General features: G+C 42.0%; 1 long non-coding RNA gene across 1 annotated transcript in view; it reads left to right on the forward strand.

Moving 5' to 3' along the window:
- LOC110297832 overlaps positions 1 to 21,451 on the forward strand; it is a 111,194-nt gene extending 89,743 nt beyond the window's left edge. The window contains exon 13 of the long non-coding RNA XR_003837138.1: positions 21,258 to 21,451. This is a non-coding gene — a long non-coding RNA (uncharacterized LOC110297832). The remainder of the gene's footprint in view (positions 1 to 21,257) is intronic.
- Positions 21,452 to 22,262: the final 811 nt, after the last annotated feature.

Raw genomic sequence — 22,262 nt, forward strand, 5'->3', positions numbered from 1 at the left:
CCCTGTGCAGGCTAGCTATAACTCTGAGCAGGGTTCTGAAGCAATATTTTGCAAACTTACAAAGATTTCTTCCTTCCTTCCTTCCTTCCTTCCTTCCTTCCTTCCTTCCTTCCTTCCTTCCTTCCTTCCTTCCTTCCTTCCTTCTTTCCTTCCTTCCTCCCTCCCTCCCTTCTTCACTTTTCATTTACAAAAGAAGTAATTCATTTCGTAGGACATTTCAAACTGGCAAATGGCCAGCAACAATTTGTTCCAAAGACAGGTGCAGAAGGTCTTGCAAAGCACAAAGTGTAAGGATATTCTAGAAAGAGGAAACAAAAAGGAAGATTATTCATCTTCCTCTATGGCTTTTATAAAACAGCTACTTACAATTACCTGTTGTTTACAGGCGTTTCTGTAAAGTTTCTTTGTTGAGAAGGCAGAAATCGGAGGCATTCATGAGAGTTTCACAAAGGGACTGAAGGGATTCTGAGTGACAGTGGGGGTTTAGCCGATTGTTTGCACGTCTTTTAGTGGTAGTGATACTGCTGGCCAGGAGACTGAGAGACTGATCGCCTTTGCTTCCCCAGAGCGGGGATTTGAAGAAGCTCAGGCATGATGAGAGCTGCCATTGCTGTCAAATGTAAGCAGTCCTATCTTACAGCGGTGTTTCTGACTGGAACAGGTGGATACCTCACAGCAGAATTCCCAACACCAACAATTGGCTGGCTCACTAGTCTCATAGGCATGGAAATGTATTTCAAGAGAAAGGAGGGTGTGCAGGAGCCTTCACCAAGTACTTAGAGTGGGATTCTCAACCTTCCTAATCTTGTCACCTCTTAATAGAGTTTCTCACACTGGGGTGATTCCCCCAACCATAAAATATTTTGTTGTTACTTGTAGCTGCAATTCTATAGATTCTATAGGTGTTTTGTAGCTGTAACTTTGCTACTGTATTAAATCATAATGCAAGTATCTGATATGCAGGATATCTGTTATGGGACCTCTCTGAAATACTCATTCAACCACTATGGGGTCATGATGTACAAGTTGAGAAACATTGATATATATATACACACACACATATATACATATATATATATACACACATATATACACACACACATATATAGATATTAATTACATATTACATATTATACAACTTTACCAGATGTGCCATGCTACCAACTCCTTGGCGTCATGTGATTAAATTATTAGCCCAGACATTCAGGGGCTAATTGTGACCCCAGTGTTTAGACGTTCTATTCCACAGTTGCCAAGCAAAGTCTTTCTTACACAGTTCCAGTTACACTATCAAGAATTTATCCATCTGATTATTAATATTTTAGATAGTCACTAGCAACTTCAACTCTGGTATCATTAAGTTAACCCTCTTTTTCTATCTTAAAAAGAAGAAATTGTCATAATTTTCTTTTGGGGGGGCTGGTGTTCCACGTAGGAACTAATTCTAGGAACTTTCTCACAGTTCTCTGTAGCTCCTTCAACCTAATTCAAAACATGCCATTTCCTTCAGTCCCCACCAACCCTGGAAAACAACAGAACTAGCTTTGTCCTTAGTTTGGCCTCTCCTGGGTATCTGACCTTAGAGAAGTCTCTAGCACATTTAAGTCCAGATTTAGAAATTAAGTGGGTGAAGAAGAGTGACTTCTAGGACAGAGGAAGCCACTCCAGGGTGTTCAGTTTAATAAAATCCTATTCTGATAGAGCGACATCCATCGCTCTCTGAAGTGTCCGGTCTTCCCTAGGATTAGGTACTTGGCTAGTCCACTATGCAGCTAGTAATTCAGAGATAATCATGTTACCAAGACGCCATTTAATCTCTGTTGGCATATCTTGAGTTTTCATCTTCATTAATAGAGCCATCAAAGTGCAGGACAGACCAGCGAGTGATTCCTGGGGTGGGGGCTGCAACTTGCATGGGGAGCCTCTGGTTGCCAGATGGCAGGTGCTAATCTTCTTGCTGCAGGGATGGGGGGGGGGGCTAAGCTTGTCTGGCCCCCAGCCAATGGGGCTCACTCTCTCCTCCGCTTATACAACAGTCTTTGGGCTGGTATCTGCTCTCCACTGCCTGCTTAAAGGTTCTGGGAGAATGGATGCCTATCAGAAGGAAGCAATTGCTTTCTAGTCTCCCCATGAAAGGGATCCTTAATGGTGTCCTTGCTGCCTCTGCTCCAGGTTATTGGAGAATAAAATCCATAGCTTGATCTCATGCTAGCATGATTCAGGACAAGGATGTAAGCCTGGGAATTGGGGAAAATGTGGCCTTGTACCTGAAAGCCACCAGTTAACTACTGTGTTAATTCGTTTTCTCTTCCTATAATGAAATAAGAAAGTTTGTTTTTTGTTTTGTTTTATTATTATTATTATTATTATTATTATTATTATTATTATTATGCTCAGTCTTAGAAGAATCCAGACAGCTTTGCACCAGCTCTATTGAGGGCTCCCGGCTGCATCACTCATGGGACAGGACATCAGAGCAATAGAGTGTTTTTTGAGAAGGAGAGATCATGTGACAGACAATGGGTCAGAATGAGAAGAGGTGACTATCCTGATGTCCCTCTAGACTCTACTTCTTCTCTTCTAGATTTCTGTTCTTCTCATATATTACATCCTCACTGTAGTTTTCCCTTCCCTCTCCTTCCTCCAGTCTCTCCCCACCTTTCCTCTCCCCCAGACCCAACCCTACCCCACCTCCCCTCAGACAAGAACAGACATTCTAGAGATATCAACCAAAAATGACATAACAAGCCACAATAAGACCAGGCATGAGCCATCCCATCACAGTGAGATGAGGCAACTCAGTAAAAGGAATAGGGTCCTATAAGCAGGCCAAATAGTCAATGACATCAGCTCCACTTGTTAAAGCCCACCACAGCCCAGCATCACCTCACTGAAGACAGGCTCACAGCACATACCAGCATATTCATAATGGTCAACAGTAACTACATGAATAGATGCTGTTTCTTCCTCTCTTTGAGATTCATATCCCCAATTTGCATCATGATATTACTTGGATAATGATGCGTATGCCATAGACTGGTTAAGAAGGTAGCCAAATGAAGATCACTTCATGGACCCCTGGTTCAGCTGTGCCACCAGGAGAGGCAAAAGAAGCTCTTTCTCAGGTTCCCTTGGCCCCTTGGAATGTGTATCCCACAGTTGTATGTGGTGCTGAGGATGGAGACTCATGATTGGTGAGATGGATTCTGAGATGTCATAGGGATGATCACTCAATTTCATGCTTTAGTTTGAAGGAGTGTGCCTAAAATTCAAAACCTAGTCTGATGGCTAGTACTAATTGTCAACCTGACAAAACCTAGAATTACATGGTAGAGGGCCTCTTGGTATACCCATGGTTTATTATCTTGACTGGATGAATTGAGAGGGTAAGGCACATCTAAATGGGAAGTACTATCCCTGGGCTGGGATCCCAGATGGTTTCACATGGAGAAAGGGAGCCAAGAATGCATTCATCTGTGGCTCTGTGCTTCCTTGTTCTTTAGTATGTGACTGACTGCTGCAGGCTCTTGCCACTCTGACTTCTGACAATGATGGACTGAATCAGTCATCTCTGAGCAGACATAAACCTTCTCGTCCCTTAAGTTGCTTTCGTCAGAGTATGTTATCACAGAAACAGGAAAAGAAATCTAGGTACTTTTGTTAGGTAAAAGGACAATAGAAGAAAACAGAAGAAAGTCAGTGCTAAATGCACACTCAGAATGAGGAAATCCTGTTTTCCAAGGTTGCGGACAGATGGACAGTCTACCATTCCTTAGTAGCTCTAGCGCTCATAGGCTGAGAGAGGAAGGAAAAGGGGAAGGGAGGGGAAGGGGTGGACAAATAAAGCCAAGGCTGTCTGATGATCCTGTGCTATGGCAAAGAATCATTGAGTACACATTCCATACTGTGCTGTCCCTTTTTTTGATTTTCAAGATTTTTGAATGGGTACAAAAGAAAAGCAGTAATTCCAGTGAAGAGGAATCCAAGGAGGAGATTCTAATTTGGGGTGAGCAGGAAGGGCTTCAAGCTCAGGGTACCACAACTGGCACTTGTTGTCTGGGGTGTGACTCCCAGTCTTGTTTCTCTCTCTCCTCTGGGCAGTAAGAAGTCTTAGGATCAACATGAGGCTGGAATGAAGTCCACAGTCTGAGAGCCTCAGTTCATCACCATCATGTCTGAACTAACTCTCTTTCTCTCTCTCTCTCTCTCTCTCTCTCTCTCTCTCTCTCTCTCTCTCTCTCTCATTTTTTAAGACAGGGTTTTTCTATGTAATAGTCGTGACAGTCCTGAAACTTGCTCTATAGACTAGGCTGGCTTAGAACTTACAGAGATTCATCTGCCTCTGTCTCCCAAGCACTGAGATTAAAGGTGTGCACCACCATTCCTGGCTTTAGAAAAAAATTTTAAATTAAATTTTTTTTTATATTATGTGCATTGGTATTTTGCCTGCCTATCTGTCTGGGTGAGGGTTTCATGTCCCCTGGCACTGGAGTTACAGACAGGTGAGAGATTCCATGTGTGTTCTAGGAATTGATGATCGAACTCTTAATCTTTCAGTCTCTGGTTACCTGAAAACATTTCCCCAGTCTTTTGTTTTGTTTTGTTTTGTTTTTGTTTGTTTGTTTTCACTTCTCACAGCACACAGTAAAGAAGTATTTATAACTTTATTTATTTGGGACTTACTTCCCATGGGTCCCTCAGAAGGTGTGATGCCCCTTCTTATTTATTCAGTTGAGAAGTTTCTGGGTTCCCAGAGGTTTGGCCCTGCAATGAAGGATAGCCATGCTTGCAACCAATGGGAACTTCGTATATAGGAGGGCAGAGATACACTGCAGGGTAACAAAGGACCACAGAGGACTCCCAACATTTCAGAGTCTCCAACAAATTATCAGTATGCAGTGGGACACACTTTGTAGTATCCATTTGCTGATTTATGGTTTTAACTATGGGTATAGGTTTATTGGGAGGATGGCTTTGTCTCACCCTGACGTTGATAACTATCACCAAATACAATGAAGAAGAAAGTTTCTACCAAATGATGCCATCCACAAAGGCCTTGTCTTGTTGGAAAAAAAGATAAAATAAGCAGACAAAAACAAAGAGGACAGCTGGAGGAAGAAAGAATGATCTACTCACTTCTCATTTTAGAAATGAAACCTTGGGAGAACATTGAAGATAAGAATCTGTTGGAAACTTCTGGGCTAAGAGGCTAAATGTAGTTATTCTTCTGTTTACATGAATACATCCTTCAGTATATATATATATATATATATATATATATATATATATATATATATATATATACACACATTCTCTTTTTCCTCTCTTCTTCCTTTTTCTCCTTCTTGGTTGACCTACAAGATGCCTCATCTGAGTGATTGGTTCTGGGATGAGGGAAGAGGCTGGTCACAGTAATTCACTGCTTCCATGGCCTGCTAGTTAATGCTCTGAGGAAAGAAGACTTCCCAGTTCTAGAGTAGCCACACAAAGTCTGTAACTGATGATAAGATCCTGACTCAGAAGGAATTCCATGGATAGAGCAAACAGAAGGGCACAGAGCAGAAAACCTGGGGAGCTGTCTCTAGGACATGGCTGAATGCCTGGGTTCCGTGGGACCTAATACAGGGAGGCTCCAGATTCCTCTCGGAAAAAAACTAGTTTGTTTCTCCTTTTGGTTTTAGTTAGTTTGTGTTGACTTTTTATCACTTTCTAATGGAAGATTTTTGAATAATATTCCATGCTAGGGACACAAACATAGACATACTAGCGTATGGATACAGCCACTAAACATTTAGAACATGCTTGCTTTATAAAAGGGATAGCCTCTGACAGCAAAAAAACATGAAAGCCACCTTTAGATTCTTTCAGATAAAGAAAATAAATCTCTGTGGAAAATTTAAGAATGTTTGCCACATGGGGTAGCTGAGTTTGTATGTGTATATTCATATTTATGTATGTGTATGCATATGGTTAGATAATAAATTACATTTATTGATATAGGGGATATGCTTTGTTTCAATGACAAAAAATAATGTGGCCTTGTGTTAGGTTACAAGTATCCCATACCACCACCAGACAGAAGTAACTCATGAGTTCTCTGCCAGTATTTTTATTTGTGACCACATTTGTCCCATGTCCGGAGGAACCATTTTCATGGCCATGGGTTGATATCTCTGATCTTAGACAATTTGCTTAGCCTCTCAGTATTTTCAAGTTTTTATTGGTAAAATATGGAGATCATAACAGTAAATACTTCAACCAATTGTTATTAAGTAATAAATAAGGAAATACGTGGCAGGGACCTATCATAGGTGGCCGAGCAATGGTGATGGTCGTGATCAACCTTGGCATTGCTAGTTCTCTTCTTATGGAGGACTCTTAACCAGTAGTGTGGTCCTTTTGCACATGTGGACAATCAAGCTACCAGTGCACACTGTCACACTCTCAAGTATTCAAGTCACCCTTCTCCCTACTTGCAGGCCAATGAGACTGGGGAATGTTTTTGTTCCCTTCAACAACAACCTCCGAATCCAGTAGCACATATGAGTGCCTGGGAAACACATTTGCTTCTGCTGAAGAGTTAAAAAAATAAAAAGAAAGAAACCCATAAATGTGGTCTGGTCTTTTTGAATGCCTTTAATGAAGATGGGAAGCATCACAATTTAGGACTCTGGTTACAGCTGTTATCCTCGTGAGCAGACCTAATTACAGGAGATGGAAGGGTTTTTTGACAAGTTTCTCTCTAACTTCATATATCTCTCGAATTTAGAAAAAGAAAAGTCTGAAGCCAACGCAGTTTCCTATGACACTGGTTACTTAAAAATACTTTTTAAAAATGAAAGACAATGTGTTCCATGTTGCTGACATACACAGAATGAGGTCTTCGAAACATCTAAAGTTTTCTTTATCTTTTTTTTTCTTCTTCATGAAACCATGTTTTTCAAGTGCTAAAAATATCTATAGGAAGATCTTCCCTTGCATAGGAAAATTCTTTTGGGTTAACAGCTAAGCAGTCCTTAATAGCTGCATGTGACTCTCTACAATCTTGTATGAAACCAGAAAAGGACTTGACTTGCTAGTTTCCCAAGGTTTGCTGGGAGTGGATCTGTAAACATTAGGTCTCTGTGTTGCTTTATCCAGTTCTGGGAAAATGCTCTTTTATCAAGTGCTCTGGAGTGGGGATGGCATTAGAAAACAGATTTCTTTAATTTTACAGGTGAAACTTTTAAACATTTTTTTCATAGCAAAACCAACCAACCAAACAAACAAACAAAAAACACCCAAACCAAACCAAACCAAACCAAACCAAACCAACCAACCAAACAACCAACCAACCAAACAATCAAACAACCAAACAAACAAAAAACCAAACAAACAAAAAACCCCAAATACAAAGTATAGGAAACCAAGCTTCTTCCCTTAAAACTCAGATTTTGTCGCCCAGAATCTGGAAGATTCTCAGTCTGAATTTTTTTTCTTCTCTTTAAGATTCTATCACTCACTTCTGATGTTTTAACATTAAACAAACAAAGCTCTTCATTTTACATTGTTGATCGACAGATTTCCCCACCATTGTTGTATGGAGAATATTTATTTCTTCATTGTTCACTAGACTTTAAGACAACTTCCAAAGCTTCAGTTGGTAGTCTAACAACCATAGATCCTGGGCATTATATAAAGAAGAACTGTAGGTTTTAGGTTTGTAAATATCAAATACATTTTTAAAAATGGGGATGTGTGTTGCTGGTGAGATGGCATATTGGATAAAAGTACTTGCTACCAAGACTGTCCACCTGTTCGACATAAGATTCCCTGGGATCTATGAGGTAGAATGAGAAAATCAGGTCTTGCAAATTGTTCCCTCACCTGTCTATGTGCAACATGGCATACGAGTCCTGCCCTCTCTAAATAGATGTCGAACAATTTTTAAGTAAACAAAAGATAAGGAGTTAACTTATATTAGTGTCTAGGAAGTGTCCTGTGTGACTTAGGTACCACTAGAAGGTGTATTAGAATACTCTTCATTTGTTGACATGTGGAAGTGTTGGTAGACTAGTTCTAGAGAAAGGTGGCCTCGGGGAAGGCTATCCTCCTGAGCTTCTTAGATTTTCCTTTTTAGTTTGAAGATAGGGTCTCCTATATTGTAGGCTGGCCTCAAAGTCATTGTTATAACCACAGATGACTTTGTTCTTTTCGCCTCCACTCTTGGAGTACTGGGATTATAGGCCTACATCACCATGTCTTGTTTTATGTGGCGCTGGGCATCTGATCTAGGTCCTAGTATATACTGGGGAAACCTTCCATTGACTGGGCGACACCCCTCACCTCTCCGAGAACATTTGTGACTTCTAAGCAGTTCTCCAGAGTGAAGCTCAAACTTTAAATTTAGGTTCAGTAGGTGTTGTGCAATGAGAAGTATTAGCATGCTCAAAACACTAAGTTCACCTGGGTAATGCCTTTCACCCCATAGATCTACCTGCCCATTCTGCTCATGCGTCTGTCTCTCCCATCATCCTCCAGGCCTCTGCTAGACGTGATCATTTGTCGTCTGTTGTTTTTATGGGTGTGTCTGAGTTGTTCTGTGGTGGAATCTATCAGGCAGGTCTCTGTGAACCTTTCAGTATTCAAGCCTGTACACAGTGTAGTCTGGATCCTACTTTTACAGTGAGGCTCATTGCAATACCTGCCCAATCTTAAAACCTCAACTTGAGGTTCCTCTTTCTAGAGCATCACAGCAAAATCTACGCCATCCTCTTCTAGCTCCCTGCTCTCTCGTACTTGTCCGTAAACTTTCAGTTCAAAACTCCAGAAGTGTTCAATAAACTCATCATACAAATACATGCCTATAGGATAGAAGGATGAGGGATGCTGTCTTAGTATATTGTCTCACAACTACATTTGAAACTACATTTTCTTTTTAATTTTTGTCACACCAAGGATTGATGATTGAACCTAGGACCTCAAGGACACAAGGCAAGTGCCCCCCTATTGAATGCCAACCCCGGGGCCAGTATGCTTCCTTTCAATGGATAGCTTTGGAGAATGGCTTAAGCATAGCGCTGGTGAGTCTCAAGAGACGAACAGATCCATACACTTCATAAGTAGTTTCTTTTGTAAACTTTGTGGTTATAACTTGGTAGCATTCTTGAGAAACTGACTACCTAGAAATGATGGCTGGACATCCAGAAGCCATCACTGAAGGAGAGGGCTCAAAGATCTGCAAAGGATCAAATGAAGCCTCTGCAGTTCCCTGGAGGGTGGGTTCAGCTATTGAAGGAGCGTGGGAGCATTGAGTAGTCAGTGACTTCTGCATGGTATTTGCATGCAGGGAACTTTGAAAAGGTTACATTTCTGTCCTGTGTTCATATTTACTTTGTGTTAAGGTTATAGGATGTCTTTGGCGATCTTACTGTTGCTATTTTTAGGAACTCCAAATCAGTGTTCAAGTGGAATAGAGTGAAAATTTGAGCTCCAGCGACAATAACCATATTTGATGTTCCCGTAACATTCAAGTTGCATATGCCTGAGAGTCAGAAAAAAAAAAAACTTGGTCTTTGCCTCAAACTCTACAGAAAGAAGCAAACTTTTGGTTACACATCTCAGACATTCCTTTCCCCTCTTTATACTTACAGCAAAGTCACATGTAGATCTAACCTGCTTTAAGCAGCCTTGGCAAAATATCAAATATTTGCCTGGTTTTTGAGAGGGAGGAAAACCATAACTTTTCACGAACCCACATCCTTTCCGTGACTTATAGATGTAAGCCGTGTATTAGTGCGGCTTTTGATCTTGGGGGCCTGCTGAATATAGGTCCTGTGCAGGAAGTGGGAGGAAAATATGAAACTGGAATAGTGTTCTGACCCTTGTTCTTGTGTGATCCTGCATGGATAGAGTGCCACATAAAAGAATTCTGCTTATAAAGGCTTTATTCCTCTCTTTTAAAGCAGCAAAATTTTATATGGTGATTTTGGTGAAACGGTCTGAGGGTATTCAAAAATCAATCCCCCGCCCCCAAATCGTGTATTAAGTAGCTTAAAGGGATCTATGCTCAGCTCTCTTCTAGACATGTTTAATCACAGAGGAACTGTGTCTATGCTGTATATGTATGTATATATATATACATATATATATGTGTGTGTGTTTGTATGTATCATTTATCTCTCCAATCAATCTACCATCTATCTACCTGTTCTAGATTCACTGTATTTCAACATGTGGACTAGATTATATGCTCTTTTATAGATAGGGCTCAGGCTCTCAAGCAATAAACACCTGTTCACAATGACATATATTTATATTCTAGACATCTTGTTAGTGACTATATGCTGAGGTAAACTGGGACGTTCTTATGGTAATTTTTTTATGGATGCTGAATTTGAGCCTCGGATTACGTGAGTCATTGACCATCCCCTCTGTGCCTTTTGTCCCATCAATTTCCTTCATATTAGAGTTGGGGGTGGGGCAGACCATGCTTACAAAGGGTGATACCCTACAAGCCAGGCAAAAATAAGGCTTCCAGCAGATGATACATGTAAGTGCATGGGTCAGGTCAATGACAGTTAATGGAAATCTCTTCATGGAGACTAGAGCCTTGCTTATCACTGCTTGCACCTCGCTTTGGGATCAGAGATATATCAGATGACACCTAGGACAAGGGTGAGTGACCAGCAGCAGGATTTGTAACTATATGTGGTGGAGATGCATCTTAGTCTCTAAGGTGGTCACCAAGTTGTGACAGTCTCAACTTCTCATCCTGGATGACCCCTTGAACTGCTAGACCATTTTACCTGGGTGCTGCCTATCTGACCTATTGTGACCAAGTTCTCTCTGCCAGGGGGAACACTACCTCAAGACAGGGCCAGCTCCTGCAAGTCTGACTACCTGGAAAGGCTCTACCTTGTGTCTTTGGATGTCATGTTATTATATAACACAGCTTTATCTCTAAGAGTCATAGTGAGAGCCTTATCCTTTATCTCAAGTCCTACACAGAATCCTGGAATGGCCATTATAGCAGTCCTGTTCATCTCTTGGCATTGTGTAAACTGATTAATCTCCATGTAATTCAGGGATTCCATGCTCATTTTATTGAGCACATGGTACATGCTTAGTGGTTGTACTGAGTGTCTGGGAACTGAATGGGGAATGAGAAAGACAATGATGGGGATAGGCAAGCAGGATGGAATGCCAGTCAGATTTTGATATGATGAAAGACCAGATGTAGCTTAAAACATCTGGGTTATTTTGTTTATGTTAGATTACTTGAGCTTCATCCTACCTTCATTAATAAGTCTGAGTAGATCTGAAATATTGTAAAAGTCTGTGATCTCACGGGACCATCATCTCTGAAATATAGGAGTTTATCCAGATGATTTAAGAAAACTCTTATAATCTTAAATGAAAGTGTTGTCATATTATTACAACAGCTAACCTTGATCAGTGACCAAATATCTGCCAAGCAATGGACAGAAGACTCTCCATTTCATTTAATAAATTATTATTGTGGATTTGCTGTGTCAACTTGAAGACAAAAAGTCTTGAGCGTGGCTGTGGCTGGCACTAGGGTAGAATCGTGACAGAACTTTTCTCAATTCACCCCACCCCCTCTCATATATGTGTTTGTGTGTGCATGTGTGAGCACCTTGGTTTGTATTAGTGTGTGAGTGAGCACCTGTGTGTGTCTGAGCACCTGTGTGTGTGTGTGTGTGTGTGTGTGTGTGTGTGTACCTGTGTGTGTCTGAGCACCTGAGTGTGTGTGTGTTCACGCACCTGTGTGTTGAGGGGCAGGTGTCCTTTTCCACGCACATGTATGTGAAGGGTACACATTGGTGTTCAGGGGTCTTCATCTATGGTTCTTTATCTTATTTTTGAGGCAAGGTCTTTCTCTCCCTGAACCCTAACCTCACCGTTTTAGATAAACTGGATGGCCAGTAAGCTCCACAGACCTGCTTGTCTCTATTCCTCTCTGTTTCAGTCCAAGCCCGGGATTACAAATGCATGCCACTATGCCAGGATTTAATATGGGGTTGGAGATATGAACTTGGGCCCTCATGCTTGTATGGCAACCAGTTTATCTGCTGAGCTATCTCCCCAGGTCTTAGTCTACATGTTTTGTTTACCTTTTTTGGAGAGGGGCTTGCATTACATATATAATCAACTGTGTTATGCTGTCATGGGGATAATGACAGTCAAGGTTTTTATATGCTCAGCTTTACCTAGGAACTTGAAACTTGCTTTGTGTAGGTATTTGTCCCAGTGATCCAGGGAAATCAATACTAATATGCCCATTTTACCGGGGGCAAAACTGAGTCTTCATATTCACGACCAACGTAGTCTATGTTACCCAGTCAGTAACTGGTCAAGATAAGTTTTGAACCCATGTCGGTATAATTTCAGACTTCAGGTGATCAGTGGCTGGAAAGCATTAACTCAGAAATTTCCTCCAAGAATCCCTTTCTAACAGGCAAGGTGAACATGTTAGGTTATGTTCAATTCTATAAGGATTTAAATGTTCCTGATGTCACTTCAACATTGTCAGTCAATACATTGAAAAGTCTCTTCAAACAGCAAAGAGCTAGAAAGAACAAAATATCACGTGCTCACCATAAATGTTAGCAGTTTATAGTTGGATGGGTCTGTGAGTGGGCAGATGGTATGACCCAGAGAGAAGAGCTTGAGGCTGGCCTGGGTTTAGATGTGGCCCTGCAGGTAGCTGGGTAGGTGTTGCTCTTCCTCCCTCTAAGTCACAGGGTTTTGTTTTGTTTTTTTTTTAATGTTAGTGAGTGGGGTAAAAATATTTACCTTGGTTTAGAGAGGCGGTTTGGTGGGTCAAAGCCCTGGAAGCTTAAGCATGAGGACCTACGTTTGAATCACCGTACCCATGTGAAACTGCCTTCATGGTGTGAGGGTGTATAACACCAATGCTCCCATGGGGGATCTGAGGTGGACACAGGAGAATCCATCGAAGCTCCAGGGCTGACATACACCTGTGTTCTGTTTCTCTCTCTGTATCTCCTCATCCTCACATATACAGCGTTCACTTTGTCCATGTGTCTTAAGGTTTTTATTGCTGTGACTAAACACCATGACTGAAGAGCAAGTTGTAGAGGGAAGGGTTTGCTTGGTTTATACGTCCATATTGTTGATCATTGAAAAAAGTCAGGGCAGGAACCAAGGACTCAGGTAGAGCAGGAACCTAGAGGCAGGAGCTGATGCAGAGGTTATGGGGAAGTGCTACTTAATGGCTTGCTTCCCATGGCGTGATCAGCCTGCTTTCTTATAGAACCTAGAGCCACCAGCCCAGGGATGGCATCACCCACAGTGGGCTGAGCACCCCAGTCCCTATCCCTAATTTAAAAAATGTCCTACAGCCAGATCTTATGGAGGTATATATAATTTTTCAATTAAAGTTCCTTCCTTTACTACCTTGAAGTGACATTAGAAAGACTGTAGACCATAAATCAGACACGTCCACTCAGTGCAAGTTGAGTAACAAATGGCTGCCACCCAGTGAGTGGCAGGAATCTTTTCAACATTAGTCAATCCTTTCCTCTTATACCTAGAAGTCAACATCCCACTTTCCTGCAGCTGTTAAATACAACTATTGCCCAGAGGCTGGGCCTCTGTGCAGGTGTTACCAGTTCCAGACGAGCTGATCTCCCTCCGTGTGACTTCATTTCATTCCTCCTGTGGGCCAAGTGTCACCCTTCTACCTCAGAGCCTTTGAACCTCTACCTTTGGCTAAAAAAACAACCAAACCACACCAACACAAACCAAACACAACCCACACCCAACCAACCCAAGACAAACCAACCCAAGACAAAACCAAACAACTCTTTAATCCTTCTACTCTCTTTCTCAAGGCCACAACTTAAATGTCACTTCCCATAAGTCATTATCTCTGAGTATCCCCAAATATTATCCTCTCTTCTGTCTTCCTGGCTCTCTTCCACTTGAGAGGCTCCCCCCATAGCCTCCATGCATCACTGAGCATCTGTCTCCATCATAGGTCTGCACTGCACAGCTTCATCCTATGCTCAGCTCCTGGTATAGGGTATCAGCTGACATTAAACACAGAATGAAGACATACTTCCTAGTTTCTTTTCTGTTGCTCTGATAAACACCACGACCAACAGCAACCGAGGGAGGAAAGGGCTTATTTCCTTTCTAGGCTAGACAGCCCACCATGAGGGCAAGGCAGGGACAAAGCTCAAGGCAAGAACCTAGAAGTAAGAACAGAAGCAGAGACCATGGGCAAGTGCTGATTACTGGACTGCACTCTCTGGCTTGCTCAGCCTGCTTTCTTATACCTTGCACTACCACCCATCCAGTGATAGCATGGCTCATAGAGGGCTGGCTCCTTCCATGTCAATCATCAGCGAGTACAAACTTGTCTAGAGGAAGGGTTTTCTCAGTTGACGTTCCTCTTCTCAGGTGACTCTACCTTGTGCCAAATTGTCAACAAACAAACAAACAAACAAAAAAAAAACCCAAAGAGAACAGGAAACAACAACTAACCAGGACAAAATGAATTATTGAAAAGGATGTCTTACTTCAAAGATTTTACATCTCCTGACCTGTGTATGAAGGAAGAACATTGTACAATATGAGCCATAAAAGCTTTCCCCAAGGCCATAGAACTTCTCCCAGACTTAGCCTATTCACTCTTCAAAGGAACCAGATATTCTCAGGGACCATCCACTCTCCATGGCACAGCAGCCTTGCTTATCCAGTGAGCTGTATCCAGTCAGTCTAGAGAGACATTCTGGATCATAAAAACGATAACATGTCTCTGAAACAGATGTTGCATTCTAGGATAGAAGCAGAGATGCCAGGGCCTTCAGGTGCTGGCTGACATGTGCACTATGGAGAATCACCAGAGTTCTTTAAAAGAGGGTCCATTTACTCAACTCTAGGTAGAAGAAATGGCTTCATTTCAGCTTTACAGGAAGCATATCATGAAAGGAAGAGAGATGACCAAGATGTCTCATCACTGGAAGATTGTCTTAATGTGAATCACGGAGGAAGGAACAACATGGCTGCAACAGAGGACCAGCTAGCTCATCTTGCTGGTGTGGCCCCTTCATTGAGATGCAATGCTCTCCATGGAGTTCTTAGTTCATATTGTAAAGAAAGAGAGAACCACAGGACACACAACTGCAGCACTCTGAAAGTTCTTCCACCTGGAACTTAGGCTGCTTTAGGAAGGACTGTTCTTATTCGAAAAGTCTGAATCTTAGTCTACCGAAGGGCTTAGAGCCAATTTGTGAAGAGGCTCAGGGATGGCAAAGAACTTGCCAGTTGCTGTAGGAGTAGCTAGTAAAAGACACCATGATACACACTATGTGGGTGCTTCTTGGACCTGTGCAGTGGGTGTGGGTTCTTTCAAGAACTCAGTATTCTAAACCCCATTGAGCCCATTCCCCGTCCATTTTATAGATGAATTGCACACTGTAGACTTTTTCTATTATATTATTCAATTGTCTCATCTTCTCTGTGAAAATGAACATTTAGGACCTACGATATTGGTTCAGTGAGATAGCTCAGTGAGTAAAACACTTGGCATATAAGTCTGAGGACCTAAGTATGATTCCTGGAACACCATCAAGGTGGAAGGAGAGAACTGACTTTATAAAGCACAGTGGATCTTCTGAACTCCACATACATGCAATGGTACTCTCGTGTTTACATGTACATATATGCACACAATACATATAATATGCCCACATGTACATATCATATACAAATAATAATAATAATGTGTTTTTTTAAATTAAAAGAAAATCTGATTTCTTAAGAAAATTTCAAATATATAATACTATATTACTATTGATTATTTAGGGTTGTGATATTCTGGGAATGGAATCTCTGGGGCTATGCTAGGCGAGTGCTTTACCACTGAACTGTATGTCCAGATAGATATACTGTTACTAACTATTACCATGAGAGGCTTCAGGTCTCCAAAATATTCTGATAGCTGATATTTCCTACCCTTCAACAGCACCTCTGGGTGTTCCTTTCCATTCAGCCTCTGGTAGCTACCATGTCCTATCTGTTTCTCTGCTGCTATATAATAGTCTTTCAGAGCTGTCCTTGATGAGATATTCACTCTACATGTAGTTTCCCAATTGCTAAAGACTGTTAAAAAGAGTGATAGAAAACCTTAAGGAACCTAACACCCCCTTCTTCTCTGAACTCAATGGACTTACCAGACCCCTCACATTAGGAACCAAAGCCACTAATCAGTAGCGTGGGCATTTGTAAACAAGAGGATGGTTTAGAGTCATTTAAGCCATTAAGCATGTGTCGTTAGCCATGTTTTCCTTGTATGTACGGAGTCTCTGTACAAAGAGAATTCCCCGCCCTCCCCACCCCAGTTACTCTTTTCCAGATGTTCTGAAACAATATCAAGTGACCCAGTTTACCCCTGAGAGGTTTATAGATGTGCATTTATGGAAAGGCTGGCTGAGCGAGGCCGACACATTCCCTCAGCAGCTTAGTCCTAGATAATCTCCCCCCAACACAGTATCGCATCTGACTTTCCCTACGGCACATTACAATGCAAGGTTCTCAGAAAACGAGATGCTAAATGCTACTGAAGTGAAGAAGAAACTTAAGGAGCTTAACAATGGCTGTCGAAATATTATCACCAGCTATCGGCGTAACAGTATCCAGTCCTTCCCCACCTACGGGCACAGCATTCAGGCTTAAGCAGATGAAGACAATCCTGAGGAAATGTGTTGTCTTAAGTGTTTAAGTATCAGCAAGTCAAGGGGAAAGGCTTCCTTAGTGGAAAACCTCAACATGTGTCGGTGGCCTTTTATGTCGAATAATATGAAGACAAATGGCAGTAGCCAAATTGAATATGCCCAAGAGGCATGCCAAGGTTTACGCTGAAATCATGGAGAAGTAATTCCACTGAAATTTGTGAGTGGAGATTGTTTTGTCCTTTGCATGTGGGCAGTAAATACCCGCGCAATCCCTAGGATCAAAACAGAGCTCTTGTAACAGAGGTGAACTGCTGCTTCCTCATTCTTCTTCTTTTTCTTTTTTTTTTTTTTTAAAGAGAAACACAGTGTGACCTCAGTCAGAGCAAAAGACTCTCCAATTCCCCAAACACAGATTAGAATCTGCCAAGGAAGTGGCCTAATTCCTCCTCAGTACATCCTCTATGTGCCCAGGACATTGAATGGAATAGGCGCATCCTTCACTTAACGTAAGCAGCAAGGCAAAGGCTGGATGTGGAGATGTTTTACAGCATGCCAGTCACCCAAAGGTCATCAAAGTGGAATGAGAAACCTTCCTGGAATTCCCAACAATTACCCTGTTGAAATCCTACGCGTGAAAGGGAACATGAGTTTCACACCTCAGATTGTCTGCTGGTAGGCTCCATTTGGAGTCATTTATAGGGAATGCTATCACACATCCCATCAAATCGCCAAATAGACCAGGATTCTTACGCTGAGTTCTGTAATACTTGTGCCTTTATCTCTTAGGAGGCTGGAAAACTTGTGCAGTGTGAACCTGCCTGGCTAACTCAGACTCTAGAAAAGAAGTGTAACTTCATGTGAAATGAGTGCGAACTTGAGATGAAAGGTCCACTCTTGGCTTGAAAATGGGTGCTGTGGAACACCCAAGATGGAGTGTTGCGAGTCAGCTGCCATTCCTGGCCCCTGACCTGCTCATAGTTAGAACGTAAGTTAAATTACCCTTATCCCAACATCCTCAACTCTCAGTGGTGCTATTGGACACAAACTTAGCTGCTTCCTCTCCTTTCAAAGCCAGTGACGGGTTTGGGTGGTTTGAGTTGAGTGGGTTAGACAGGGGGAAATCGGTGATTTTCTCTGCTTCTGGTAGAGTTAATCTCTCAACTAGAAAGCGCTCATGCACCTCTTTCTACAGCAGCTCCCAGGTTAGCAGTGCGACAGTAAGAGCTAAGTTCTTCCTAATGTTCCAGTTCAAAGTCCAAGTGATAGATGATTTCCACATCCTGAAGCAAACACCTGAGCACTTGTATTCCTTGCAACAGTTTATTCCAGTTTGAACGAGACAATCCACTTCTCATCAAGATACAGAACCAGCAGGTTATACATTTGCAAAAAAAAATATGATTTCTATCCAATTATTGAGTTAAAAAGAGAGAGTCCTACAAAGGATGTTATAGTAGAGGCATTTTTGATAGTGTGCATCATTCTGTATTTGGGGGTTACTCTCTCTCTGTACAGATCTCTGTTCTTAAAGGTTCTGTTTAGGAAGCACTGCTAACAGTAATCTTTGCATATTCTCAGTCGACTCTGGTCACCCCAAGAAGGCTCACTTCAACTTCATGTGCATTCACAACCCTTGTTCCACCAAATAGCTGACAGGGCTATTGTGAAGTCAAGTTGGTTTCAAACCTAGAATGTATTCCTAACCTCTATTCCAACTCCTTTCCTTTTGGCTAGGGTGAGATACTTGCTTTAGGCAATATGCTTTGTTCCAGATGGGACAATGACATGGTGAAGTGTGTGAAAATGCTTTCTGGAAAGCCTGACATCGTGAGTTCCCTCCCCAAATCCCACAGTAGAAGGAGAGAACCAACCCCAGACAAATGTCCTCTGATCTCTATGGGTACACCATGGAGATGGGACAATGTGTGTGTATGTGCGTGTGCGTACATAGGAAAATGTATGTGTGTGTATGTACATGGAACAGTATGTGTGTGTTGTGTGTAAATGGGGCAGTGTATGTGGGTATACACATGGAACAGTGTATGTGTATACATGGAAAATGTGTGTGTGTATGTGCATAGGGAACAGTGTGTGTGTGTGTGTGTTGTGTACACATGGGAAAATGTATGTTTGTGTGTACATGGAACAGTGTGTGTATACATGGGAAAATGTATGTGTGTGTATACATACACGCATGTACACAAATCTGGAGATTGAAACCAGGTGCTCACACTTCTTGGATAAGTGCTGTTCCATGGATCCATAATTCCAGTCCTGGGTCCATTTTAACTGTACAAATACTTACCCATGTCTTCAGCCATCAGCAGTGAAACCTCCTTGTGTAGTGAATGGAAACTAACACAGAGGCCCACAGCCGGACGTGTATATCGACTAAGAGGCTTTAGGACTCTCAGTCCTAAATGGGATGTCATCATTAATCCCCTCCCCTTAGGGCTCAAGCAGCTCTGTGGAAGAGGAGGTAAAAAGACTGTGAGAGCCAGAGGGGATGGGTGACTGCAAGGAAGCTCTGTCTTCCAGACACAGAGAACTGACGCGCATAGGAACTCACAGAACACTTGGCAACATGCATGGGGCCTGAGTGTGCAAACCAGACAGAGCCCCAGAGCAGAGAGGGAGAAGAGGAAACGATCTCTCAACCCTAAGCAAGAAATTTATGTCCAGTTTACACACACTTGCAGAGGAAAAATCAGTTTTTTCCAATGGAGTCACACTGGGTATAGAAACTGTGGAAGACATCAGTGATATTTTTGTAGATTTTTTTTTGTCTCATTTTGCTTTGTTTGGGTATTTAAAAAAAATCTTACACATACCCATATATATTATGATTTCCAATTTTTTCTTTTTGTAGGTTTTGATTTGTATGTCTGTGTGTGCCCGTATGTGCCTCTGTGTGTATGTATGTGTGTATGTGTGTGTGTGTATGTGTGTATATGTGTGTGTATGTGTATGTGTGTGTATGTGTGTGTGTGTGTGTGTGTGTGTGTGTATGTGTGTTTGTGTGTATGCCTGTGTGGGTTACTTGTGCTTTTCATTTTTACTCCAGTTTGTTTATTTGTTTGTTTGTTTTATTTGCCTGTTTGATTTTTTAACAACAGAGAAAGAAGGCTTGGAGTTAAATGGCGAGGGGCATGGGAAGTACATGGGAGGAGATGGGGTGAGGAACCCACGATCAGAATTTATGTAGGAAACAGTATTTTTAATTAACAATAACAAAAGGAGTTCTTAACTCTTACCCCAACGACCCCACGAAAGTCACTCCACTTCTTCCAACCAGAAGGTAAAGCTACAATGCCCATGTTCTCTGCTCAAGGGAGAGACATTCTCTAACTTTGCCAAGTGTACTTTGTAATCTATATTTGATCCACAGAGGCCCAAGGGAACTGCACACCTTCAAACATGATGGTGGTTTTATTCATCTTGTGATAAATCTCCCAACTAGCAAGTCCTTGGAGAATTGTAATCTGTCTCCCCTCCCGTGGGTACTTCTCAGGGTGTCAATAATGAGAAGTGATCCGTGCTTCTCTCTTGTTTTCCCTGATATGAAATCTTCCAAGAGCGTCAATCCTACTGCAAGTATAGGGAAGGGCTACTGTCGTGCAGAAACGACTATCAGTTTGCTCCCGTTTTATGGTTCTAAGACTCACCTCAGTACAGTTATGAGAACAGCAGTGGCCCACCACAGCCACTAGCTTTAGAAAGAAGTTAAAGATGGCTACATATCTGAAACCAGTTCCTCTTCAGATCTAATACCATAGCGTCTCCTCCTGGTCCTCTACGTATCACCTTGTCTGAGTGACCAGGGCTAGTAATTTATGGCTCCCATTAAGAGGGTTGGCTAGATGTACAGACATGTCAATAATTATTTCTGCTGGAGCTCAAACAACAGAGGAAGTCTCTGTCGAATGCCTTGTTTTAACAGAAGACAGAACTGCCTGACCTGGGTTTTATGACAGATGTCAAATCCATCGACATGTGTTGTGAAGCAGATCACCTTATTGGCAAATAAATGAAAGCCCACCAAGAAGACAAATGGGAAGCTTCCCTCAGGGGCTTCCACATGTCTGTGCAGGTTTGGTAGTGACCCTGAAGAAGGACCAGTGAGCAGATGAGAATAGACACCCTGGTGACAGGCCTCTATCAAGGGACTTGAATACTAATAAAGTCTCCATACCCCAGAGGGCTGGTGAGAGAGTGCAGAGGAGGAGTATGTGGGGCTCCTTGAAGAAGAGCACTGTAGTGATCAGGAGAAACCAAGTCTCCCCACGACAAAGGATTTATGGGTTCACCCTGGGGGTCCCTGGGACCTGATCAGGAGTTGTTTCCTCCAGTCTTCCTTTTGAAATTCAGCTCTATACACATATCCTGAGAGCCCACCATGCATCAGGTACATGCCAGGCACTGGGCATGAGTATTGAGCATCCATGATGCAGGTGCTCCAGCCTGCATTCTACTTCTTAGGTTTGCAAATTCTGGGTCACCGGAAAGCACGTGAGGTCTTGGGGTCAACTTTCTGCTCTTCATTTTTCTTAGGTGAGAAAACAGGCTCAGGACTCGTGCTTATGCAGTTTCAGGAGTTGAACGTGGTGCCACTTCTATGCTTATGCATAGTAGGCATGAGAAGGAAGAGAGAGGAAGCCACCTGTGCTCAGTGCTCAGTTTGACGCTCCCTCAGCACCTCCCAAGGCTCCTGTGTGCTGATGACCACAACAGTGGGAAGCAAGCTGTCACAGGTGATGTAATGACATTATGTCAATGTTGAATCACATATGTGACAATGACCATCTATATGGCTTTATGATGGAGTAGAAAAATTCCTCTGGCCTGACAGTTTTGTAGTCATAGTAAAATCAGAGTGTAGCCATCACTTTGCCAATGTGGGGATACTGGTCTGAAACAGCCCACTATACTGCCAGTCTAATAAAAATATAGCAATGTAGTTGTGCATACCACATAGTACATAATAAACTATGTTTATTTATTCTAGGTTATATCTGCATATGATATATGTGTATATGTATGCATATGATATATATGTGTGCATATGTATGTATATATATTTGACATATATGTGTGTGTATCTATATGTATAAGATATATATGTATATACATGTATATGTGAGGCAGTCTCCCTAATCATCCTGATGCACTGGCAAGTTGTTTTGTTTGTTTGTTTGTTTGTTGTTGTTCATTGAGTTGACACAAACTAAAGCCCTCTGGGAAGAGGAAATCTCAATTGACACAATGTCCACATCAGACTGTCCTTTGAGAAGCCTGTGTGGAAATTTTCTTAGTTACTGATTGTTACTGGAAAGAGCAGCCCATTGTGGGGCATGCCATCCTGGGCTGGAGGAATAAGAAAGAGAGCAGACTGTGAGCTTGGAGAGCAAGTCAAAAGGTCCCTCCAGGGCCACTGTTTCAGTTCCTGCCACGAATTCCTGCCCTGCTTTACCTTCATGATGGACTCTAAGTTGAAATCAACCCTTTTCTTTTCCTCAAAGTGTCTTTTGGCTGTGGTGCTTATCAGATGGCTAGAGA

Source organism: Mus caroli, chromosome 7 (genome assembly GCF_900094665.2).
Source record: "Mus caroli chromosome 7, CAROLI_EIJ_v1.1, whole genome shotgun sequence".
Lineage (NCBI taxonomy): Eukaryota > Metazoa > Chordata > Mammalia > Rodentia > Muridae > Mus > Mus caroli.